This window comes from Heterocephalus glaber, unplaced genomic scaffold (assembly GCF_053883595.1).
Source record: "Heterocephalus glaber isolate CG9 unplaced genomic scaffold, H.glaber_assembly_v1.0 deba00000676, whole genome shotgun sequence".
NCBI classification, from domain to species: Eukaryota; Metazoa; Chordata; class Mammalia; order Rodentia; family Bathyergidae; genus Heterocephalus; species Heterocephalus glaber.
Genome location: NW_028258156.1, coordinates 782554 through 809734, shown reverse-complemented (window position 1 = coordinate 809734; position 27181 = coordinate 782554). Strand labels below are relative to the sequence as shown.

General features: G+C 40.2%; 1 protein-coding gene across 2 annotated transcripts in view; it reads right to left on the bottom strand.

Annotated features, from left to right (window-relative positions):
• Scrn1 (secernin 1) overlaps positions 1-20556 on the bottom strand; it is a 137396-nt gene extending 116840 nt beyond the window's left edge. Inside the window, exon 1 of one of the 2 annotated variants that reach the window (XM_004839488.4) lies at positions 20013-20556. The gene's annotated coding sequence lies outside the window, so the exon portion shown is untranslated. The remainder of the gene's footprint in view (positions 1-20012) is intronic. The other variant, XM_087206588.1, reaches the window with a different exon arrangement.
• Between the last annotated feature and the right edge of the window lie 6625 nt (positions 20557-27181).

The following is a 27181-nucleotide window of genomic DNA, read 5'->3' as shown; positions in this document are numbered from 1 at the left end:
AAAAGAGCTCAGATTTGCAACAAACCCCAGTCAATGGCAGCCAAAAGTGCAGTGATGTAGGAGAAAGGAAAGGAGATTATTGTTTCAGGCAGGAGACACACGCACACTCACAGGCAATCTGTCACATGAATAAATGAATAAATAAATAGTCCATCATCCTCTGGTATTTGCAGGGATTAGTTCCAGCACCCCTCACAGAAACCTAAATCTACAGATGCTCAAGTCCTTTATATAAAAAGCATAGTATTTGCATATAACCTTCACACATCTTCTTGTACACTAAATCATCTCTAAATTATTTATATCACAATACACTATAAATGCTATGTAAATTAATTCATACACTGTACCATTTAGGGAATAATGGCAAGGAAAAAAGTCTGTATGTGTTCAGTACAGATGCACTTCCACCCCTCCCGCCCCAAATACTGTATTTTCCATCCTAGGCTAGCTGAATCCACAGATGCAGAACCTGAGGATGCAGGACACACAGACACAATAGCCACCTGGACTCTGTAACAGTTCACTGTGCAGGTGCCTTGGACCTAGAGATGCATGGCCACCGCATAACAGATTTTAGGGTGTAATGAGGAAATTAGTCTAGGAATAAACTGAAAGATATCACCATCACCCTTTTAAAAAATTTTACTCTACCTCAATGACATAATGCTCAAGCACATTTCAGGTTTCCTCCCACCTCTCCAGTGGCTTGTTCTCTTCTAAATGGTAACTGCGCATTCTTACTGTTTAATCCTCCATTCCTCATTTAATGCTCTTTTCTTTCTGGGAAAATTCATGTACATCCAGAGTTTCCCTTGTCAGGTAAGCACCAGTAACCTACACATTTAATTCCCACTCACTTCTCAACTTGAGCTCCTGATAGGCAAAGTTGATTTTATCTTCTTCCCCAAAGTGGGTCCCTTTCCAAGGTTCCCTATTTCAAAGGCCAGTGCCCCATCCATCCTGTTGAAGGATCTAGGGCTCAGGAACTATACCTGCCATCTGCTTTTCCATTACCCAACATGTCACTGCATTCTGTAGATTTGACCTCCTAAATCTCTATGGAAACTAGCCACGTCCTTCCATCCCTTCTGCCACCACTTTGCACCAAGCTACATCATTCTAACCTGGACCACGCAGTAGCATCTTACAGGGTTACTGCAAAACCTCTATCATTCCCCTTCCAAACACTCTCCATGTTGCAGCCAATGTAATCTTTTTCAAAAGAAAATCTGATCATGTAATTGAATAGAGACCAAAATCTGATCATACTAGTGTCCCCTCCCAGCCTTATCTGACACCACCCAACCTTCACTTTCACAACTCCAGCACAGAGGCCTTTTCAGTTCTTCTGTACCTCTAAGGCCATTGCACCTGTCCCACACATAAGCATTCCTTTCCCTGCTCCCTACATCAAAACTATTTGCTTAGTAACTCCTGTAGCTTCACAAAGCAGCTCAAATGTCAGTCTGTACTATGTACAGCTCAAATGTACATCACTGTACTATACTCTCTTAAGGAATTCTGCCTTTTCCTTTATGATAACCATCACAATCTGAAATATTTGTGTAATCACTGTATTATCAACAATCAATTGTTCCTACCCCCCAAAGACTAAGCAATCTGAAAACAGGAACCGGGTCTATTTTGCATGCCATTGTAGACCCAGCTCTATATAATGCCTTATGCACAGTACATTTTCAACTAATAATAAGTAGATGTTCTTTTCTGGTTTGTTAATATTTCACAAACAGAGGTTGAATCTCTACAACTCTTTTCTTACCACCATGCCTACACCTGCCCAAATGCCCTTTCCTTAGTCTTTAGGCACAGCCTTCAGAATCTAATTCAAAACTGCTTGCTTTCAGGAAGGCATCTCTAAAGGACTCAGTAATTTCTTCAGTACCCACAAGCTTTAACACACCCAGTTTGTTCTCGATTAATGTGCATTTGTTGCTTGAAAATATACAGTTTCAAAGAATGCTCCCCAAGGGCAGGACACTTGCCACCCAACTACAGAAGCCTCCTCTTTAGCCTCCTGCATTATAGGCACTCAACAAACATATCTATTGAACCAACTATTGAATTTGTATCATCAATTATCCAGTGCAAATGTGTTTTATTCCAAGTCCAAAATGTGAGAAGTAAAGTGCTGTGCTCAGAAGAGCATTCACTAGACAGATACAAAACTTAGCTCCACCAGCTACAAACTGTGTGACCTTGGGTAAGACATTTACCTCCCTGTGCCTGCTTTTCCTCTTGCAAATGTCTTGTCCCAGCCCACTGGTTTCTCCTAAATGTCAAATAACATGATGCTTGAGAACATATTTTGCAAATTATGGAGGCTACATAAATGATACCTTGGGGTTTGACAGTTAAAATAGGATTAGCATCTCAAAATTTCTGCCAAGCAAGGCAATCAAAATTGACTTGCCTCGTTCATATCTGTAGCAGTCATCAAATTGCAGTCAGCAATATTCTATGCTTAGAAACATCCCTGTGAGGGACAATGGTGCTATTTCTGACCAGGCCACATCAGGCTCAGCTGTACATGCCTACCCTGAGCTGTCGGAGTCCTCACTGCCCTGCTTACAGCAGGTCCCTTCCCAGGGTGCAGAGAAATAGGGGACCTCTCACAACTCTGGAAATAATTCCTTCCTAGCTCCCAAAATGTTCTCCCTCCTCTGTGAGAAAGAAAACCCAGGGAGGAAAGACACTCTAGTTCTTTCTTCCCTTAACTTTCCTTGTGTTCACAAAAACTGCTTAATTTGTACACTTGATGGGTAGAGAGAGACAAAGAATCCCTATGTACAAGAAAGACCTAGAATAACTCTAACATGAAATGGCTTCATAGAGGCTTCCTAGAACTATTGGCTTTATAGAGAGCAGGAAGAGTGGCTGGCAAGTGAAGTAAGGGTAGCAGACGGAGAGAAATCTAAGTTGGGGGAAGGAGGGATTGATCTTGGTTTTCAGCCTTAAGTATGTAACAGGACTTCCCTTCTTCCCCCATCCTTGCACCATTTCAAAAGTGCTTATGTCTGATCTAGGAGCAGAATCTCATTTTACTTGTTCCTGAAATCGTAAGAGTACATTAACCTTGCATTTACAAGATGTATCTGTGGAAATTAAGCAAAACCTTTAGGGTTTTTAACCAACACCTAGTCTTCAGATAGGGTATCCACTTGGTCATCAAGTCAGCTAAGCCACTTGACTATGATGTGGATATAGGCAAGAGAAACAAGAAATGTGGGCCCAGGGAGGCTGGCTTTCCACTGAATTTTGTGAATGACTGGGAATGCCAGAAAAGAGCACATTTTCAATGTGTACAGCTAAATCAACCAGCAAACTACGACAATCAGTAGCAAACTAGCTGAGCTAACTGTCCATTTGTTTTGCCGGAATCCACATTAGTAGGACTCTTCCTTCCTCTAGGATAACAAAAATGTCCAATCTCCACTCTTCTATAGGATGGCTACTAGCCTCAAGTGACTACTGAAGTGTAGTTAATATGGTTAAGGAACTGAATTCTCACCTTTATTCAAAACACTGATTAATTTACATTTTAAGTGGCCACCTGAGTTTATTAAGAACTCCACTGGCCAAGGCAGCCATTCCATTTCCCAAAGAAACCCAGAAAAGGAGATTTCCATGTTAAGGCTTCTGATGATCCCGAAGTACTTATTTGTGAATTTCCACTTATCCTAGAAACAAAATGTGCTCTCATCCATAAAAACCAAAGTAGCAAAGAAGAGGTAGGACACTTCTGAAAGACCGAGGAGAGGGAAAAAAAAAATCCTTAGCAAGTAGCTACTGAAGTCACCAGGTTTGGTTTCAGGAAGCTCTTTCCTCCAAGCTAAAGGTAAGAGTTCTAAGGGTCAATTCCATTTCTCCTGATGTGCAGCTCCTCATCCTTACTCTGAATACTCAGGAAAGCACCCCTTACTTCCACCTGGAAATCCTTTTGTACTCGGTGGGTCAATTCTCATCTTGCTCCTAAATGAATGTGTGATCCCTTCACTTTTCTTCAAACTTCCACCTACCTCCTCTAAGCAGTGCCTCACTTTCTGCGGCACAAAGGGGGTGGGGGCTGCTCCAGAGAGGACATGCAGGTGGAGTGGGGCCACAGTGTGATGCTGTAGGCCTGAAACTGAATCCAGGAGCATACAAATCAGTGTTTCTCAGCAGTGTGCTGTGGCCCTCTCATGGGTAACAAAATCAATACAGTGGATAAGAACAACATTTTTTTAGAAAAGCATTTTTTAGAAAGAACATATGCATCTCACAGAGATTTTCATAAGTGTTGGTAAGTGTTGATATAAGAAATTTTAATTTTTTTCCCCAGAAGTGGGGGAATTGTATCCAGGGCCTTAGCACTAAGCTACATCCCCAGCTCTTCCTTTTATTTTTGAGACAAGGTCTTGCTAAGTCACTAAATTGCCCAGGCTGGGCTCAAACTTGGAATCCTCCTGCCTCAGCCTCCCAGAGTGCTAGGATTACAGCCTTGCACCACCAGGCTCAGCTAAGAAACTCTACCTTTAAGTCTGGATATATACATAGGCACATATAAATGAGAGTATACACTGTATAGAGAAACAGCATTTCTCTCTCATTGTGGCTCTCAAGGAAAAAGCCTTAAAAGCAACAGGCTTAAACATTAGGCCTACGGAATAAGGCTGCTTTGTGGCAAATGCCTATTAAGATTCCTGCCAGGCTAGCAATAAACTAACAGTGCTAATTAATGAGACACTCCAATTTAACTCCCACCAGTGGGTAAGCTGACAGGCATTTGCTAAGAAGCTTTAAAGTGCATTTACCTGTAGTCTGTACTGTATATCCATGTTCTCTAGGTTCTCCAATTGAAATTATTTTTAATGTTTCAGGCTACTGAGGGGGAGGGAATAATATTAAAAGACAGAAAGTTGGGATAAAGCCACAAGATGGAAATATGAAAACATCTTGGTGCTTGTATCATTTTTATGGTGGATAAAAGATGTCAGATTATTCATTAGCTGGCTGGGTACAAAATAATACAGCTAGGCCAGGGATGTACCTCAGTGGCACTGTGCCTGCCTGGTAAACACAAGGCACTGAGTTCAATTCCCAGTACCAAGGGGGAGAAGAAAAAAATATATAAATAATATATGGCTGGTATTTTTTCCTCCCAGTCCCCACTCCTATCAGTTTTCAGTGTAATCCACCAGTTTTCTGTCCAATAACACTTCTTCAGTTGTTGGAAATATTCTCATCTGTGCTGTCCAATACAGTAGCCACTAACGAGATGAGGCTACTGAGTACTTCAGCAGCTAGTGCAACTGAGAAGATGAATTTTTAATTGATTTAAAATTAAACAGCCAACATTATACTAAATGAAATTAACCAACCACAAAAGGCACAAATACGAGTATCCCTTATTCAAAATGCTTGGGAGTAGAAGTGTTTTTAGATTTCAGATATTTTCAGAATATGCATAATGAAATAGCTTGGGAATAAGACTCAAATCTAAACACAAAATTCACTTATATTTTATATACACATTAAACATATAGCCTGGAATCAACTTTATGTAATATTTTTAGTGTTCCTGCATTTTCACTGAAACCCACATTATATGTGACCAGGTGTACTATTTTCCATTTTGGTGTCAAAAAATTTCAGATTTCATATTTTCAGATGCAGGAGGCTCACTCTATATTATACAATTTCACTTACATAAGGTATCTAGATTCGTCAAACACCCAGAAACAGCAGGTAGAAGTGGGGTTCTAGGATTTGAGAATAGACAGTTCAATTGGTAGGGAGTTTCCATTTGGCAAGATGAAAAAGTTCTGGAGATTGATCACATAACAGTGAGAATGCACCTAACACTACCGGGCTGTACAATTAGAAACGGCTGAGATGATACAGTTTATGTACTGTTTAGTACATTTTTTAAAAGTTTTAAATAGTCACATATGGCTAGAAGCTTCTATAGTGAAATGCAGCTTTAGACATGATACCATCACTATGGTGAAGTGTCCCTAGCTCAGTCTCTAAGCCTGCAGAACCTCCCTCAGGATACACAACTTCCTCTTGGGAATAAGACATTAGTGCTCTCCTAGAGCTGGCTACAAAGGGTGTCTCTCTCAACACTCACCCTCTTACTGGTGGCAGGAGGCTGGCCTCCGGGCTTGTGGGATCGGAGTGCTGAACTCCTGTAGCTAGGAGACCACTTGCAGAATGTCTAGACTAGAGGGAGGAAGCCGCGGGGGAGAAAAGATCTTTGTCCTCAAGTTCAGTGAGGAGTTTTGGAAGGCATGAATGCCCTGAGCCCAGGCAGGGGTTTTCTTTGCATGACTGCCAAATGCCCTGCCTCTTTATCTCAGTGAGGCTAGAGTTATCCTCCTCAGGCCCTTAGCCAGTAAAAAGAAAGCCTTGAGTCGCCCGAGAAAGGAAGAAAATGACTGTCTGTATGAGCTATAGGCTTGTTAACTGTCTTGCAAATAACTGTGACAAACTGTTTTCCTCACACACGAATGAAACCCAACTCACCAGCAAGGCTTTCCCTCCCAGTTTTCCTAAATTTCGATATCTGTGCATTACCACTTTGTAGAATTGCAAAGAAAAAATTATCTTCCTATTTTATTTAATGATGAATTCATTTTTAAAAGTATTGAAATTTCTGCTGAATTAAAAATAGGGCAAATAATATTCATTTTTTAAATTGATTTTTCTATCACATATCTTGCTACTGAAATAGTAAAGAATAATGAAGTGTTTGGGAAGGGAATTATTAAACTAAAAATCAGGATGTAAATTGCAACTAACAAAATCATATATATACATATACATAAACATATATAAACATAAATATACATTAGCACAGACTCATCACATATTGCCTAAGAGAAAGATAGAGTCTACTCTTTCACCAAATGCTCAAGACAGAGCACAAAGCTTTAGGCTTCCACAGCCAGTGAGATCCAGCTCCTAAATCAGTGCCTTGAGTGAGGAATTATCAAGAAAGACCATATAGAGTATTAAGTGTATTAGTCAGCTTCCTGTCACTATAATAAATACCTGAGATGATCAACTTACAAAGTGGAAAGCTTTATTTGGCTCACAGTTTTGGAGATTCCAGTTTTGGAGGCTGACTACTCTTTCCTCTGTGTGTAGACAGCGCATCATGGTGAACAGTGCATCATGGTGAACAGTGCATAGTGTAGCAAAGCTGCTCATGTTATGGCCAAAAAAGCAGAAAGAGAGAGATAGGAAGGGGCTGGATTCCCACTAACCCTTTAAGGACCCACCTGTGATAACCTAAAACCTGCTATTAGGTTCCACCTCTTAAAGTATCCACCACCACTCAATATCACCACCCTGGGGTCAAGCCTTTGACATATGGGTGTTTGGGGACACATCAGATCCAAATAACAGAGATAAGTAAGCAGGCTTTGGAGCCTACCTGGGTTCAAATCTCAGCCTTTAGAAAGCTGAAATAACAGGAAATACTTTAAGATCTAGAGATCTCCCACAGACATTCAGATATTTGACAATTCCAAGATCTGGCAACACTGAACCACATACTTTGATATAGCAAGAGTTAGGAGTGGCTCCTCTGAACAAGATCTATACTCCCTCATGGCCCTCTGCTCCCTGACACTGCAGCCAAAGGACTGACTCTCGTCACCACTGTGCAACTACACATATTTTACATTGCCTCGCTAGTGCTGTGGCCCTTTGTGCATAGGGCCCAGAGACACACAGACCCATTCTCATCCTGATTCCACTCACTAATTCTAAGCCGCAGCTTCCCACATTTGGAAAAGGGACTAATCCCCCCCCGCAACATAGCACATGAGTTAATACGACAGCATATGGAAAGCACCCAGCACAGAGGCTGCATACAGTGGGCACTCAATACATGTTCACTTTCCTCCCTCCTACTGTGACAACACAGTGAAGTGTTGTCAGCACCTGGCTCATCAGACTCACTCATTTTCCCAAGTACAACTAGAATGTACTTAAAGGGACAAACCACTAGATCTAACCATCAACTAACAAAAAAACCCAATTGACACCATATAATATTCGTTCAGCAAAATCAAAATTCTGGGAAAATCTATAGGACAAAACTGGTTTTTTCAACCATCAAAAAGAGGAAAAAAGAAATAAAGTTATTTAAGATATACTAATCAATTTTAATGAACAAAACTTATTTGGATCCTGACATAAGCAAACTGAAAAACTTTACAAGACAACTGGCATAACATGCACATCAACTGGATAGTTGGTGATATTAAGAATGACTGTTAATGTCTTAAATATGACCACGATGCTGTGGTTATGTATATAAGAAGAGCCCAGGTCTCTTAGAGATACAGACTGAAATAGATTCATGTGACATGATACAGTGGAAGTGCAGGGCTGGAAGAAATGATCAGAGCTAAGATGAAACAAGACTGACTGTAAAATAAAAATGGTTAAAGCTGGGTGATGGTTAGGTACACCGGGTCTGTTCTCACTGTTCTCCACTTTCATAGATGCTTTAAGTTTGCTATAACAAGTAACTTTCTAAAGGTAAAGCACACAATATTTAAAATTCTTTTAAGGTTAAAGAATGATGTTCTGGACTGATATACTACTAACGAATGTTTTTTGGAGTTTCTACTCGTAAGTAACTTACTCAGGGGCTCAGATACATCCTTGAGAAAGGCCTGGGAGAGATTTTAAGTGTGGCTTTGAATGTTCCAGCACTATGGAAGACATACAGCCTGTCCCTTTACTTTCTTTCTTTTCCCTAAGTTTTAAAACAGCTGTCTCTGTTTATCAGATAGTCCCATGAAGACAAAAACCCACATAAATCCCTACTTCTCAGCACCCAGCTCAGAGACAGGCATAGAATAAGATGTTTGTTGAGCAAAGGGCAGTTCCTATATTTCACCTTCAGAGAGAGAAAAAGATGAGCAATCGCTTCTCGGCCTTTTGGCTAAGATTAAGTGAGAAAAAGATGAGCAAAATCTGATTTGGACAAGATGCTCCCAGACTGTGGTTCAATCCATAGTATTCAACTTTGGCCAAGTGTCAAAAGTCTGGGGAGCTCGTTAAAAAGGCAGGTTCCCAGACACCCCTCCTCAGAGATTCTGATTCAGAGGATCCAAGCTGAGACCTCAGGAAGGGTATTTTTAACAAACCCAAGTGACTCTGATGCAGCCAATTATGACTGGTACATAACAGCCACAGGGTTATTAATCTCTTTGTCTCTCAAAAGTATTATTCTTTTTTTTCTGCCTGGTCCACCCCCCCACACACATACACTGTGGAAACTTTCAACACAACAAATAAAAATAATGCAATAAATCCCCTGCAGGCATTAGCCAGCCTTAAGGTCATCAACTTTCTGCCATCCTTATTTCTCCATTTTATTTTTAAGGAAAACATTTAATTTTATCAGAAGTCAGAAACTGCCTTGGCAGTAATACTTTCTGTCCTAGCGATGAAAGGAGGTGAAGCCCCTTGTCCCAGGCTAACTTGAAAGAGGGTGATTTCCTTTTCCCAACACTGGTATGACAGATAGTTGTAGAAGGCCTGGTTTTCTCCATCCTTTGGGCTTTAAAACTGAGAAATCAGATTTGGATTAATTGTTATTTAATGTTTCACATTCAATTTTTCACTACTTTATTTAAATCTCACCCAACGTTTTTTCTTTTTTCTTTTTGATGCAGGGGATTGAGTCAAGGCCTAATGCATGCTATGGGCAAAAAAAAAAAAAAATCATAAAGAAATACAAAAAAAATTTAAGTGTAGTAATAATATGATTGATGAGTCACATTTTTAACCTTTATATATTCAAGCATTTTCAAATCCTCCACATGGAATTAAAGAATCTATAATGAAAATTTTTTTTTCATTAAATTCTTTTATTGGTTCATTGTAGGTCTACAACACAATTACATTTCTCATTGGGAATTGTACCTTTACATAATGCATCTTGGTTCTTATTTTTTCCCCATTCCTAGCCCTCCCTTCACCCTCTCCACCCTTCCCTATTTATAAAGACTTTATTTCCATTTAAAAATATTTTTTTTAAAGTAGAAGAGTTGCAAATAAAATAATCTGTTATCTAATTCAACAAATACAGTTCTGAAATAGGGCAGAGACTCATGATCGGGGAGAACCCCACAGATCAGCCATGGCAAATGAACCAATTTTACCTTGTGTCTGCATATGATTCTGCCTCATTTGCCAAGACATGATCCCAATGAGAAATACAAACTGAAGCAAGATGTCTGATTTAATATCTTGAATCATATGACAGACTAGTAACTAAGAAAATATAGAGGCTTCTATAAGACAATGAAATGTTTGCTTCAAAATTTATATTTACTCTTAGGTAATCATTACAAAAGTAGTCTTCAATTCTAAGAGTTTTATGATGCTTTCCAATGTTTTCAGAAAATTTTTCATGGGCATCCTCACATAGTCACTGTTGGGGAAAACATGTAATGAGTATAACTCATGAATTTAGTTACATTTTCAATGAATTTACACATATTAAAGTACAATGGAATATTTATATACTTGAAAGATAATAGTGCAGATACTTACATCTCATTATGGGTACATCCAATGTTGAGACACACCTGAATTCAAAGACCACTCACAAAAATTTCACCACATCCAGTTATCTTCTGCCCACCTCTCTGGTGCATTTAAAATATGGTTCCACTTTTTTAAAATGCAAGCTGCACAAACATCTACAATGTGAGAGTTCTTTAAGAGATCCTGAAATAATAAACTGAGTGGCATTCATTCCTCCTTGACACACAATATTTTAAAATCCAAGGGATAGACAACCAAAGTTGGATTCATTTTTCACTGAAGCTAGTCAAATTAGAAAAATACAGTCAGATCAAGTTCATTGTAATGAAGATGTTCTCCTATGCACGGCAGATGGGAAGACAGTTTTCCATATTTCATAAGGAAGGGAGGGAGGGAAAAGAAAACAGTTGCATCACATTACTGGTATAAGTTAGCTGTGCACTGTCGGCATAATGACTCTGAGAGACTGTATTAAGGCTGTTTAAGAAAGTCAGATAGACTTAGATTCTGGATGCATTTTCTACTTGCTAAATTCTTCTTCTGTAAAATGGGGCCAAGATGTCAATCACGTGTAGCTATGGGGATTAAATGAGATAATGTATCCAGAACATCTGGAATAAAGATACATTCAAGAAAAGTGTGCTTCTTTAACTTGTTCTTTAAAAACAGAATGCTGGAGATAAAGGAAGAATTTGTTTTAAAATAGGCAGTCCTGTGGTTAGCTGCAAAAGCATTCTCTGTGGGAAATATTTGGGAGCTACTCAGCAAGCCACATCTAGGGCCTTTCATTTCCTTCTGTTCTCATTTCTGACACTGCTGCCATTGTGTCCACTAATTTGGCAAGGTTGCTTTGAATTATGACCTCCCTATTCCCACCATCTGTCTTCCTCTCCCATCTAAACTGTTCATTGTCTACTTTGATCTTTTCCCATTAATGTAACTTGGTATGTATCTGTTAACTCTGTAAATTGGGTACCCAAGTACAAGATTGGCTTCCCAATCTTGGTACTTGACTAACTCTGTGTTACTGTTTTAAAAAAAAAACTTCAACATCAATTTTCTAAAGAAGAAATAAAGTAATAAAATACAAATCTTGGTAAGTGTGAAACCAGAGGATCACTTAATGTCTTGCAAAATGGAATGTAAAACTACATTAATGTTAGAGCTGTTTGATGTGTTATACTATTAGCAAATTTATCCCACTATACTATCAAAAAAACCCTGTATGCATGCATATGAATATATTCATATGTATCTGTATATCCATATATGTGTATAACTGAACATTCACGTAAATATAAGTATGTATGACACATGGGTAGGTATTAGAGAGAAAAACAGGCAGAGATAGAAATGGACCTGAAAGGATTAACATCTGATAGGTGGGAGTGGGGGTAAGGTTAGGGATATAAAAATAGAAATTTAAAATTTCTTACAGCAAGGTCATATTACTTTGTTGGCTTTTTAATTATCTTAAAATTTTTATTATTATAGTGCCTAAGGATACTTTAAGACCTTCCATTAAATCTTTTGGGTCACTAGGGTAATACTAAGTACAATAAAAAATACACTGAGGCTTCACTTTGAGAGAGAAAAAAATATTCAGGAGGGCTTTTTTCACTACATAATTTTAATTAGGATTTTTAAGAAGTCAGATGAAGTATAACTCATATTTTGAGCATCTAATCACCTACAAGCACTAAGTTGAACCCAAGGGAAGGTGGCGTGAAGATGTTCTCAGGGACTTTGTCATCAGGAGGAAGAGCATTCATGTATGTACATAGCAGAGAGAGGAGTGTCTAAGCCAACTTAAAAGGATCAGAAAGGCTTGGGGAGCTTTCCAGGCACTGGCTCACCTCAGGGGAGGAGACTTGGCACTGACAATTTATGTTAAATAAAGGAACCATAACAGCAGAAGAAGGGACTGTGAGACAGCTCAAGTTCCCCTCCCAGCTTCAGCTCCTCTCCCAGGCCCCTGTCCCTGTCCCTTTCCTGTCATTTGACTGACTGACATCCTATCTAGTTCACTCCATCCCTGGCTGGCCCAGGGAACTTCTGAGGAAGGCAGGGCAGGAAGATGTGACGAACACGGTTCACTTTTTTCTCCTTAATTTTTTTTTTTTAATGCAGGGGATGGACCCCGGAAGCACTAGGCAAGCACTCCACCACTGAGTTATACCCCTCAGCCCAAACTTTTTTTTTTTTAATCGCCAAGTGCTTCCAGAGTTCTTCTGGCCCTGTGTTTGGAATTACACCAAATTTATAGATTCATTTGATAGAAGCAACTAAAAGCAATATTCATACAATCTAAAATTTTATGTTAGAATATTATGCATTTACTGGGTGCTTAATAATGTAATAGTAATAAATAATATATAAATATATGTATAATCATGTAATCCTTACAACAACCCCATCATGCAGATATTGTCCCCATTTTACATATGAGAAAACTGACATTATTTAGCTTGTCCAAGGTGGTAAAACAAGAAAGTAGAGAAATGGGAATTCAGACTCCAAAATGTTCCAACTGTCAGGCTGCCTAGACTCCATATTCCCAGTCAAGGACAGAAAGCATCTCTTCCCTGATGTGAGCTTTTCTCCAAGTCCATCATCAGAGAACTATAATTTTCCTTATCAGGATTCTTCCCATTTCCCGATAAGTTTACCAAAGAGATGCATTTCCTCAAAATGAAAAAAAAAAATGTAGGGCTTTATGTGGATAGAGAAAATTGGAATGGATAGAAAATACTCCTGTTCCCTGCTGGAAAGAGCCAATGTTACATGGAAATGTCCATCCTCCCGAAATTAACCGGTGGAGTCAACCTGGCAGCAATGAATATACAAATAAGGCTTTTAGAGAAAATATGTCAAAAATGATCTTTGAAGGAGGGAGGTGTAGCTCAGTGGTAGAGTATGTATTTAACATGTTCAAGGCACTGGGTTCAATCCCCAGCAGCACCAAAAAAAAAAAAAAAAAAAAAAAAAACAAAAACCTAGAAGGTCATTTACAAAATATATGTGGGATTAGCCAAATTGTTTTGGGAATGAAAAACTAATGAAGAAAGACTAGGCTCAAATGGTATTAACTGTATTACAAAGTTTCAATAGTTAGATGATTTGATATTGATGCAAAAGTAGAGAATGCTCAAGGATGACCATCATGTAGGAAATTACTATATGATGAAGGCCAAGAGTGAAACCAAGGTGAAAGATGCACTAACTAATGAATCCTGCTGGGATAATTGACTCTGTTGCATGAGAAAGGAAGGAAAGAAACTGTCCAGGTCCCCAATTCACTGCTGTCAAAAATAAATTACTGCAATTTAAAATTTAACAAAATGTAAAACATTTAGATCTATTTTAATGACATTGAGGGGAGCCTATGTAAACAAGCAAAAAATAAATAAAACCAGTATCTCCCAAAGGAAAACATTATAGACTTAAATAAAAAAATAACTTAAAATTTCTTACGGGGCAAAACTTTATAAATGAAATACTATGGCTGATATGTTTGTGCACACCTGTACTTCTAGCAACTTGGGAGGCTGATGCAAGAGGATCACAAGTTCAAGATCAGCCTAGAAGACATAGCAAGGCCCTGTCTCAAAGTAAAATATAAAGGCCTAGGAATAGAGCCCAGCATAGAGAGGTTGCCTAACATGTATGAGGCCCTAGATTCAAACTCCAACACCACAGAAAGAAAGAGAGGGAGATGGGGAGAGAGGGAGGGAGAGAGAGAGAGAGAGAGAGAGACATAACATCAAAAAGAGACAATTTCCTTAATATATAGAGTTCTTATAAGTCAGTAAAGATTACTCCAAATAAAAAATATGAAAAGTACAGAAATATCATTTCAAAGAAAAATAAATACAAATAGCCAATATATTTACTAAAACCTATTCAATCTCATTCAGGAGGAACTACAAATTAAGTCAGTATTTTGATATAAAAGGTTAATAAAAATTTAAAGTTTGATAACAATGACGTGGGGAAAGTAACTTTGGGAAATTTGGCCAAATTTAACAAATTAAACATGATTTGTATTAGTTACACTTTAAAGACAAAATTACAATGTGTGATCAAAAATAATATATTTTTTATTACAGTAAAAGATATGTTCCTTAAACCCCTCTAAATGTTCCTCCTTGCTTTGAACACACTTATTCCATCATTCTTGCCACTTTCTGAAGCAGTTCTGGAAGTCCTCTTTCATGAGTGTCTAGCTGCACTGTTGTGGCTGACTTGATGTCCCCAATAGATTCAGAATACTTATGTTTCATGGTCATTTTCACTTTGGGAAAGAGCCAGAAGTCACACCGTGTCAGATCTAGTGAATAAGGTGGATGAGGACACAATGTAATGTGGCACTCGGCAGCAGTATGCTGTAATTTTCATCACACCTTGTAAAGACATGAAAGAAAACTTCCAGAACTGGTTTAGCATGTGGCAAGAATGATGGGACAAGTGTATCCAAAGTGAGAGGGAGAATTTTTAGAGAGATTAATAATGTGTCTTTAACTGTAATAAATTTTTTAAATGTAAACATTCACTGTATATTTCAAACAAGTCTTGTACCTCGTGGATATGTCAACCAATTCACTACATAATGATATTACTTTTTTCATTTGTTTTTACTTTCCTTTAAATACCCCTAATATCCACTCCACTGGAATAAAGAAAAAGGTAGGCCAAATATTACTTGCTGTACTTGCAGCTTTAGGTCTGCAAACTCATCTATTGTTACCATCAAACCCCAGGTTGCACAATGTGGGAAATGATAAAGGAAAGGAAGTTGGAAAGTACAAAACAGAATCTTTGAAAACTATGCTATTTTTGCCAGCTGCAGGGAAATCCCATGATAGAGACTGGGGGAACTAAATATAAATGGTCATTTCAATTAAAATGCCCATACTACTTAAGTATAGTCTGTGTTGCTTTCGTACATAAAGACCATGTGCAGATGCATCCTTGAGTGTGACCTCTGATTCAGATGTTCAGTCCAGCAAGTACAAAAATGAAATTGTCAGCATCCGTGAAATCAGTCCACTTAGAGAACAGAGGAAGGCTCGTCTTTTTTGTTCTTGTTGTTCTCTCATACACAAGTACAGAAGTAAAAGTTATCTCATTATATAGTGTTCTAATAAATCAATGTGAATTCCCTTGTATTTTTTAATATGTCATGTCTTATCCCATGGAAAACACCTACTGTCATGGTGGACAGCTCTTGTTCATTCCGTTTTTAAAAAGGAGACAAAATAACAAGTGCCTTGTTCAAGGTCATGCTCCTAATTACAGGCAGAACCAGAGCTGGGACCCAGGGCCCCTCATTTGCTAGGGTGCGCTGTCTGTCCTGGGGTTCATTAATCTCCTTTGGGTGATTCAACACAGATATGTCAGATTGGGGAAGTTACTATCCAAATTATTACTATCCAAATGTACAACACAGTTACTTCGGCACTGAACCATCCTAGCTACAGTCCCACCACCATGACACCTGCCAACCCTGTTTCCATTCCTGAGTCCTCCAATCCCTTTACAGCCTGCTTATTAAGTTTCAAAGGTATTGCAGGGCTGGGGATGTAATTCAGTAGTAGAGAAGAAGCCTACATGTACAAGGGCCTGGATTCCATCCCCAGCACCATGGGAAAAACTGCTATAACCCAGCCGTTCCAAAGTACCACAACTTCTCCCCCTCTGCAAAGTGTTACTGATCACTCACTCCTTGCACTGCTTCTCCACTTGTGGTTTGGATCAAAAATGTCCCCTAGAAGGCTTACAAGCTCAGAAGTGGGGCTTTTGGAAAGTGATTAGATCATGGGAGAGCTAATCTCAACCTCATCAATGGATTAATCCATTGATAAGTTTACAATGAACGTGCTGTTAGGAAGTGGGGCCTGGTGGGAGGAAACATCACTGGAGCATAACCTGGAAAGGAATATTCTTGTCGTCAAGTCCTTCCCCTCTCTCTGGCTCTCTACTTCTTGGCTGCCATGCAGTGAGAAGCTTCCCCCACCATGCCCTTCCATCATTATGTTTCTGCCCTGGAGACAACAAGCCATGGATTGAAACTGCTGAAACTGAGAGCTAAAATAAACCTTTTCTCCTTTATGTATGTTGAGCATTTGATTACAGTGATGAAATGCTGACCAATACAACACTCACCCTATCCTCTTCCAGTGTCTGTTTCTCCTTCTATGCCCAGTTCTAATACCATCAAGAGCCTCCACTTCCTGTTAATGACCTAGACCAACACTGCCCACAGAAATTCAACACAAGACAGACAGAAGTCATATCATCCAATTTTGTATTTTCTAGTAACTACATTAAAAAGATAAAGACTGCTGAAGCTTTTTAATAATATATTTTATTCAACCCAATATAGCCAAGTTATTACTTCAATATCATATCTATATAAAAATTACTAACAACATACCTTAAATTCTCTTCACATTAAATTTTTGGAACCTGGTGTGTTTTTACATTATAGGACATCTCAGCCACATTTCAAGGGCTCAGTAGCCACAAGAGGCTAACAGCTGCCAAATTGCACAGCACAGAACTTGCTTCTTGCCTCAAAGAAAATGGTGATTCCTTAAAAATAAGTTTTGTAGCCGGGGATTTAGCTCAGTGGTTCCAGCACCTGCCTTGCAAGCGCAAGGTCCCGAGTTCAATCCCCAGTACCAAATAAATAAATAAATAAGTTTTGTATATTTGTATTTTTATTGTTCTCCACCAAACATATTTATGTATTGTTTTATCTCAGATCTATCTTCACATTCATGCTCAATGAAAGTTTTTTTAATGGCCTTTGTCTCAGCATAACACATCTACCCCACACCTAGTACCCATCTACCCCACTGTCACAAGACATTCTCCCTGCTCTCTGCCTCCTACCCCCTTCTCCTTCCCACATCACTGGCTGTGAACACAGAACACGAGAATGTCCATGTCTACACCACCACTGTATAAACACTAAACCCATACACAATCTCTACTTCTGCTTTGGTAGATTCAGAGTCACTGATCATAACATGCAAACTTCTAATTCAAATTACAGAAAAACCTTCTGATTTCAGGGCAAGTTATTTTAAAATGGACTTGTTATTTACTTCTACTTACAATTAATACACTCAAAAAAAACTAGATACATGGACCTCTTAGGGTTTTTCCAAATAAACTGGCCAAACACAAACAGAAGCGTCTGATTTTTAAATAAAAGAATATACTTCCCACCTCGGAGATTTTGGTTAAAATTAAGGTTTTAGTTCTTCAGTGAATGTGAGCTGTACACAGATTAAGAAGGTCAATGGTCTTGAAATAAGAAACTATGGTAAAGTCCCTTACTTTAAACACCTATAGGTTTTTAAATTCATGGAACAGCTTGGTTTCCCATTGCTCAAAGTATCTGCCATCCTAACAAGAGCAAAGGTGCCCTTTTCTCCCCGGCTTTGAAAGGAGGCATGTGGAATTTCAGACTGGGGAATTACAGGGCCTGGACTTGGATTCTCACTGTCAGTAGCCAGTCAGCTCTATGATCTTGGTGGTCCATCTGGCCTGCTCAATTCAGCCTCCTCACTGTAAAAAGGGGGCTGACAGAAAACTTGCTCAGGATGCCTCCTGCTTTGCCACTCCTGGCCCACCTTCCTCTATTCCATTATCCCCACAGCACTTGCTTCCTCCTGCATCTCCTCCTTCCTAAAAGACAAGATGGCTGGCAGCAAGGCAGTGCAAAGGGAAGGGAAAAAACCCTAAAATGAGTCACCTTTCAAGAACTTGCCATTCCCTGGTACCTGGGTACTTGCTCATGGTGCCAAATCAGCTCTTCCAATGCAGCTTTCTGTCTGTACAGTATTTGCTCTTGGCTGAGGCTTACACTCTACACCCATCTCTTTTAAGAGCTGCTTGTAGGTACAAAACAGTATCTAAGTTGTGCATCGGACATCAGCAGTCATATAGTCAACTTTAGCTGAGCCTGAAGAAAATCAGATCAAAATGTGGTTTTGTATCGCTTTGACAAGTTAGAGAAAATAATAGCAGCTCTCCAAACTTCCCACTCACCCCCTAGGATTCTGCCAAACGCTAAAATTTAACTACCTACAAGAATCACTCTCTACCTGAAACCCAAGAGAGACTTCTCTCCAAGGCTGAAGTCAGAGGGCAGCCGTTGCTGGCTGTGGTCTGTTGCTGCTTATCCCTGGCCTGATTTTTCATGCTGCCATTTTGAATTAACATAGGTTTCAACTGCAAGTGATGTGTCTTCTAGCCAGGGATGGAGCACAGCTCACACACACACACACACACACACACACACACACGCACCAAGAAGCTAAACACAGGCATAGATTAAGGTACTTGCAAGCCACAATTACACAGACAAGCCATATTACTTAACAGAACCCTATCAGGTCAGCTTTGAGTCACTGAAAATGAGTTTTAGATGCAAATGGGTGTAATGGACATTTTTACCCCTAAATCCTAATTCTCATCAATTCTCTAAAATTCAAGGATCCTTCCTGCTTTGCACACCTCATGGGTTATGTCGCCAAATAATCGGTCCCCAAACAAAAAAAGCAAACCGAAGAGGCACAGGTAAACTGAGGACATCTCTCAGAAAGACACGGGTGCCTTTTTAAATATGTACCCCGGGGCCGAGGATTTAGCTCAGTGGTTCCGGCGCCTGCCTCGCAAGCGCAAGGTCCCGAGTTCGATCCCCGGTACCAAAAATAAATAAATAAATAGCCGACCCACCCGTTAACACCCAGGTGCGGCCTGAGGAGAAGTTGTGTCAAGTCCTGAGCGCGGCCAGCGCAGACGACAGCAACAGCGTGCTTTGGCCCTGGGGGAGAATCGGAGGCCCCGGGACACGTGCGGTGGTCGCGGGTCAGGTGCACGCAGGCCGGGACAGAGCCGAGCCCGGGGCCGCGGCCCGCAGGCGGCCATGTTCACCGAGCTCGCCGCGCCGCAGGTGAGCTACCTTGGGGAAGACGCCGGGCTCGCTCCGCCACCGCGCCGCGCCAGCCGAGCCCCGGCCAGAGGGGCGCAGGGGTGACGGCCACGCAGGCACACAGCCCGGGGCTGCAACTTGGCCGGCCGGGAAAAAACACGCGGAAAGCAGCTGAGAGCGGGGCGGGGCGGGGCGGGGCGGGGCGGGGGGGGGTTCTCGGAGTTAAGGGGAGGTAGGGGGAAGACAGGTGGGGGGGGGGGGGCACGTGCCTGCGCCCCGCAGTGGGGTGTCCCTGTCCTGAGCCCTCGCAGCCTCCGATTCCGAGTCACCCCGTCCGCAGCCGAGACCATCTCTCTGCTGATTCCCCAGATCCCCAGCTCGCCTAACCCAGCACCCTGGGCTCTGAGGGACGGCGATGGCTGACCAAGGGGAAACCCGCCCAGGGAAGGGGCTCTGTGGACGCCCTGAGCTCAGGGTCGCAGCTCACCTGCTGGGCAGTGGACTCCGGGATCCGCCCTGAGTTGCGGAGACAGCGACCACCCAGGTGCGGGCGCTGCCACGGCCAGATTACTGCGGCGACATCGGCGGCTGAGGCTGCAGTGGCGAAGGCGGCGCCCGGCGCGTCCCGCTTCCCAGATAAGCAGCGCTGTGGGCCCCCGCCGCCCTCGCCAACAGCTGGCCGGGTCACGTGACGCCGGCCCTGCCCTCCTGTCTTTGCGCTCTGCGTCCCCGGGTCCAGTCTCTCGCCGCCTGGGCTACAGTAGTATTGTGCTCCGCCTGCTGGAGGGGCGGTCCGGGAACCATCAAGAAGTGGCCCCTTTTGCTTGATTTTTATGTCTTGGTTGCCGCTCTCCCAAAAAAAGAGACCTGAGCTTTAAGGAGCGAGGCCCAGCTTCCTCCCGACGCCTCGGCGTTGGCTCCTAGGCAGGATTTCCCAGCGGAGAACTATGTCCTGGGCTTCGTTGATATGTGTGTCCCAGAAGACGCCCTGGTTTAGGACCACGTTGATATGCCAGACCTTTGCACATAGTGGCCCAAAGAGTTTAACTCGCCTAAGGTGACACAGCAAGTAGCAAAGACAAGATTTCATGCCAGGACTAATAAATTTATACAGCAGTGCACTCGTGTGTGTGTGTGTGTGTGTGTGTGTTGCCAAAAAAAGTCTACCTTTGATAAATTAATAAGAAAAGACCATATCAAAAGAGAAGAGATCATTCAAGGTTTTAATATAGTGCCACCCAGGCTCATGAAAAGATACTCAAAGTCACCTGCAAATCAAATATACAAGGTAGTATTTCTACCTATTAGATTAACAAAAATCAAATCTCTGTAGAGGACAATTTGGCAATATCTCCCAGAATAATGAATGCACATATAGATGTGGACCAGTGATTGCTTCTGCAATTTATCCTACAGATACACTGACATAGGTGTCAAATGAGCACAAGGTCATCCATTGTATATTATTTGTACTAGCAAAGATTGGAAGCAAACACCATCTGTCGAAAGACAGGCCAGGCGTGATTGCTCACACCTGTAATACCAGCAATCTGCAGTCCAGCCTGAACAACTTATTTAGATGTTTTCTCAAGATAAAAAATTTTTTTGAAAGGTGTGAAAATGTGGCTCAGTGCAAAGGCCTTCGGTTCAATCCCCAATTACACATGCACCCACACGCACACACACATACACACACACAAAGACTGTACAAATAATTACACCATCAATACCGTGGAATGCTACCCAGCAATTTTTTTTTTTTTTTGATACCGGGGATTGAACTCAAGACCTGGCACTTGCAAGGCAGGTGGTGGAACCACTGAGCTAAATCCCCGGCCCTATCCAGTTTTTTTAAAAAAAATAAATGATTTCTATGTAGTCATACAAAAAGGTTTCCAATATATAAAGTGAAAGATTTTTTTAAAAGCTAGGTACAGAATACCGTGTTATATTGCAAGAAGAAAAAATATATATGTCTGTACTTATATTTACCAGTATACATAGGATATCTTCATAATACACAGAAAACTGCAATAGTAGATGCCACCATTTACTTGGGTGAAAAGCTTGGGTGACTGGCTGCTAAGGACAGAAGGAGACTTTTCCCATGCCTTTGGAATATTATGTGTACTCACAGTTTGCAAATGAGTGAACAGATAGCAAAAGAGACCTGAAGGAATCAGTGTGAATACTGTAGAATAGAGCATTAGTTCATAGAGTCTTGGTACACAAAGCTGCCTTTTGTTCATTTACTCCAATGGAGGAAACTGTAGCCCAGTGATTTTTAAATAATCAATACTAGAAAATCCTACAGAGCTTGTTCTGGGGCCCCATCCAGATCTATTGGATTGAGTCTCTAGGGGTGAGGCCAGGGAACTTGCATTTTTTTTTCATGCTCTCTGATGTTTCTCTTGCACATTAAAGTCTGTGAAGCACTGTTTTAAGGGTGCAGTTTAATGGTACTCAGGAAGTCACCACCACTAGAAAAGCAAATCCAAATCCAATTCTATGCTTTCCTGGTGCCTTTGTGTGTCACTTCTCATGTGCAGGACAGCACCGGCAAACCATGGCTCTCCCTTGGCAGAAGGAGCCAAGTGGCAGATAAGGCCTTAGTATGTAGACATGGGAGCCTCCCAACCTACCTACTTGTCCTGATTTGGGGGGAGGGGGGTGATGGTGGTGGTGCTACCAGGAATTAAATATAGAGCCTTCACACTGAGCTACATATCAGTTCTTTTTTATTTTTTATCTTGAGATAGTATCTAAGTTGCCCAGACTGGGTTCAAACTTGTGATCCTCCTGCCTCAGCCTCCTGGAGTGCTGGGATTATAGGCATGTGCCACCACACGTGGCTTTGTCCTGAAATCTTTGAAGCCTATTGGTGTGTCCCCACACAGCCACAAGGACTGCATGGCAGGAGCCTCCAGAACATGTGATGACAGAGGACTTACTGTCCCCAGGTCTGAATGGCAAAGTTACTACCTGATCTGATTAACATTTATTAAGAAGTAGCAAGACATTTGTCTCAGCTTTGTATAGGAGAGACAGCCCCTGCTGCCATTCAAGTCACAAAAATAGAGATAAGGGAACAGAACACTCCAACAAATATAGAGAACATCAAGAAATATCAGTTAGGGCTTTCATCACTAGCCACTATCAATGATGTGAAAATTAGCTTCAGATAAATTACAAGATTTCTGTGAGCTAGCTGGCAGGGTAAATTTGTCTTAAATAACATGGAGTTGTTACACAGTCATTTATGTTTCATATAACCATGTTCAGAGACTTAAGAGCTTAATAAATAAAAGTGTACCAGATGACACCTCCCGCCCCCCATAGAAGTAGGCAAAGATTTTTCTTTGCACAGAAAAAACAAAGAACAGAGTTAAGGTGGTGATTTCAGCTTTTATGCATTGTCATGTAGGGTTACTCACAAAATATCCCTCTAGGGAAGTAGTACTGAAGGACCCTAGTTAGCAAGACAGACTCCATATTGCTGCTTGACCCACCTGCCTGCCCTTTAGAGGAGCTCAGAAGGAGGAAGCTTAAAAATCTCCCCTTAAAAAGTCTCTTAAGAAATAACAATTAATCAACTATTGTTTTACAAATGTTCTAACAGCGGGACGTTCAGCTTCTGTACCTTTTGCTTGCTTTACTAGTTCTATCCCATAGGGGGGCCTAGAAACTGTTAGCCTCAAAGGTGTATAAAACATGTTTGTCTCCCCCCAGTTGGGGCTCAAGTCTGATGCTTGGCTCAGTCCCGGCCAGTAATAAACTCCTGTATGGATTTAATATCGGTCTCTGGTTGGTTCTCTTTCACTGGGTCTAACAGTACTATAGAAATATTTCTGGTTTTATTTACAAGCAGTAAAATGAAAATAAGATTACCAAGGAAACCATAAAATATTCAATCCTGACAGGTTTGAAAAGTATAGAACTGTATTTCTTCATGTACTATCCCCTCCCCATTTAGATTACTATTGAGAACCTTCATAGATTTTTAATTTATTCTGAACATGAACAATGAATTGGTTGCTGTAACAAATCACCACTTGGTGATTTAATCACCACTTGGTGGCTTAAAGCAACAGAAACTTATTCTGTCACAGTTCTAAGGCAAGAAGTCTGAGATGGTAGAACATTGCACCATTCAGAGGCCATGGGGCAGAATCTATTCCCTGCCAGGGCCAATGTCTGGTGGCTGCCAGCATTCCTTGGCTTGTGGTCACATCACACCAATCTTCTAGGCCAGCATCTTCCAATTTCTGTCTGTGTTCTGTAGCTTCCAGTATGACCAAATCTCTCTGTGCCTCTAGCATTGGTATACATGGGATTGTATTTAGGGCCCATGCCTGGTGATCCAGGATAATCCTCTGTGCTCAACATCCTTAGCTTAATAATGTGGACAGTCTCTTTTGCTGACATATAAGATAACATCCCCAGGTTTCTGGAATTGGAACATAGATATCTTTTATCAGGCTATTTTCATCCTGTCACAGGTTGTGTTTTTATTTTATTTCACTTTGATACTTTTTAATTTCTCTTTTTTCTTTTTCTTGTGGATGTTTATAGTTTTCTCTCTAATTTTCAAATATTTGAGTTCAGGGATATTATTGTTACTTTATTCTAATTCATTTATTTTTTTAGCAGTGCTGGGAACCAAACTCATGGCCTTGTGTGTGCTAAGCAAGTGCTCTACCACTGAACTGCATCCCTAGCCCTAATTGATTCTAATGTAATTCTATTTTGGTCACAGAAAATATATTATTTCAGTTCTTTAAATGTTATAGAGATTTGTTTAATTAGTCAGATGTGGACCATCTTAGAGTTTCATGTGTACTTCAAAAATGTGTCTATTCTTCAGGCCAGGGATTTAGCTCAGTGGTTTTGCCGCCTGTTGCGCAAGCGCAAGGACCCAAGTTCAATCCCCGGTACCAAAAAAAAAAATGTGTCTATTCTTCTCTTATTGAGTATAGTTTTATAAAAATCAACTAGATCAAGTTGCTTGACATTTTTTTTCAGATCTTTTCTGTCCATATTGATTTTTCTTCCTATTCTATCAATTATAAGAGAGGATTGCTGAAATCTTGAATTATATTTGTGGATCTTTCTGTTTGCTTCAGTTCTATCAGTTTGGGCTTGTTGTATTTTGAAGTGTTGTTGTGAGATGCATTCACATTTAGGGTTGTTATGAGTTATTTTTAAATGTTTCTTTAAAAAAAAAAACTCTGATGGGCCCAGGATTTAGCTCAGTGGCGCCGCACCTGCCTCACAAGCACAAGATCCTATTTTCAATCCCTGGTACCAAAAACAAACAAACAAACAAACAAAAACTCTGATTATCCTGAAGACAACTTCAGCTACCTCAGTGGTTGTATGGTATATTTTTTCCATCCTTTCATATTTTAACTTATCTCTGGATTTATATGTTAGTGGGTTATATGAACCGAATAGAATTAGATCTTGCTTTTTGTTCAATGTGACATTCTTTGCTTTTTTAAAAAATTAGAGTGTTTAGATCACAGGTTCTTAAACAGGGTCAGTTTTGTCACAGAGGATATTTAGCTGCATTGGAGACATTGTTGTCACAATGGCAGAGGTTGGCAGGTTTCTAATAGCATCTAAGTCTGCAGCGGCCAGTTGCTAAACATCCTATAAAACAAAGGACAGCCCCTACAACCAATAATTATCTGTCCCTAACTATCAGTGGTATTGAGGTTGAGAAACTCTGCTTTAGACTGTTGAAATTTAATGTAATTCTCAATAGCGTAGACTTTAAATATAGTATTTTGATACTGCTATTTGCCCCATCTCTTCTTAGTTCCTTTTCTTGCTATTTGGCTTATTTTCTTTCTTTCTTTCTTTTTTTTTTTGGCACCAGGGATTGAACTCAGGACCTTGTGCTTGTGAGGCAGGAGCAGCACCACTGAGCTACATCCCCGGGCCATACTTGGCTTATTTTCTATTGAAATTTTTAGTATTTTATTTTATAACAACTCTTGTTTAATTAGTCATATCTGTTTTTTTATTTTTAATTATCCTAGGATTTACAGTATGACTTCAAACTTATTACTGTCTACTTTCACATAATACAATTCCAAATATAATGCAAAAAACTTTCAACAGTATACTTGTTTGTTTCTCTCCCATCCCTCCTGCACTTGCTGTCATTTGTTGTAGGTACAGATTTAGTGTAGTGAACTTTCTCAGTTTTGTCTGGAAATGTTATTGATTCTTTTTCATTTCTGAAAGATATTTTTGCTAACAATGTAATTTTTGGCTGAGTGCTTTTCTTTCAGAGATTTAAAGGTACCATTCCATATTCATAAGATATTGTCATAAGCTTACACAGTTTTTGTAGATAGTTTATTTTAAATTATCTTTCTTCTCCTATATAGCTTTTTCCCTGATGACTGCTTTTTAAGGTTTTTTTCTTCATCTCAAATTTTGAAAAATATGATTATGGTGTATCTTGGTATGGCCTTTTTCAGTGTTTATCTCACTTAGAGTTCACTGAGCTTATTGGATCAGTAGGTTTATAATTTTTATCAATTTTTGATTGCTATTTGTTAAAATATTTAACCATCATCCCCCCTAAATTGCAGAGATTCCAATTACGTATATATTATATCATGCAATATTGTCCTGTAGGTCATTGAAGTTCTGTCTTTGCCTGTTTTTTTGTTTGTTCCTTTTCTCTCTGTGCTTCATTTCAAATAATTTCCCTTGGTATTTATTCAAGTTTAGTTATCTTTTTTCTGTAATCTCTAATCTGCTGTTAATATCATCAGCGAGATTTTTATAGTTGTACTATATTTTTCATCTCTTGAAGTTTTCATTTGATTCTTTTTTTATATCACTTATTCCCATGATATACTAATTCCATAATTTCTATCAAACTTTCGTTTGTTTTACTGATCAGCTTCTCTCCTGTCTCCTTGCTTATTTGTAACTTGGCTGCTAGACTTAATGAATGCTACACTGTGAGTGATAGACTTTTCTTTATTCCTTAAAGCGTATTCTAGCAATTACTTAAGAATCCTCTTGGTGCATTTGGGGCTGCTTTATAAAGTGGCTATGCCTGCTTCAGGGTGACTTTAACTGTATGGTTGCTTTAGCACCATCACTAAGGTGTGAGACATTTGGGGTCTGTATGAATATTCCATGTAACCAACAAGCTGATAGAAATTCAAACAATTTCCAGTTTGTGTGAGCTCGAGATTGTGTGGTTTGCAGTGCCTCAGTAACTATTCTTTCCTCAGGAACTAATTCTTGTCCAGCCTGTGGCGTGTCACTGTTTGCATGCACAGGTAGGTATTCAGGCAATGTCTCTAAGGGACAGTTTCTGAAGTTCTTTCTGTTTAGTTTTCTCTTTCCAGTGCACTGCTTCGCAAATTCTAGCTGCTTTGAACTCCCTAAGCTTTTCTTAATCTGTTTCTTTCACTTAGCTGGATAATCAGGCTTTGTTTTGTCTCATTTTGTTTTTTGTGGGTTGTTTTGTTTTTTGAGATGGGGTCTTGCTATGTTGCCCATCCCGATTTCAAACTCCTGGGGCCCAGCCATCCTCTTGCATAATCCTGCCCAGTAGTGGGACTACAAGCAGGTACCACCATGCCTGTCTTGTTTCCTTTCATTTTGCCTTCAAGTAGAAAATTG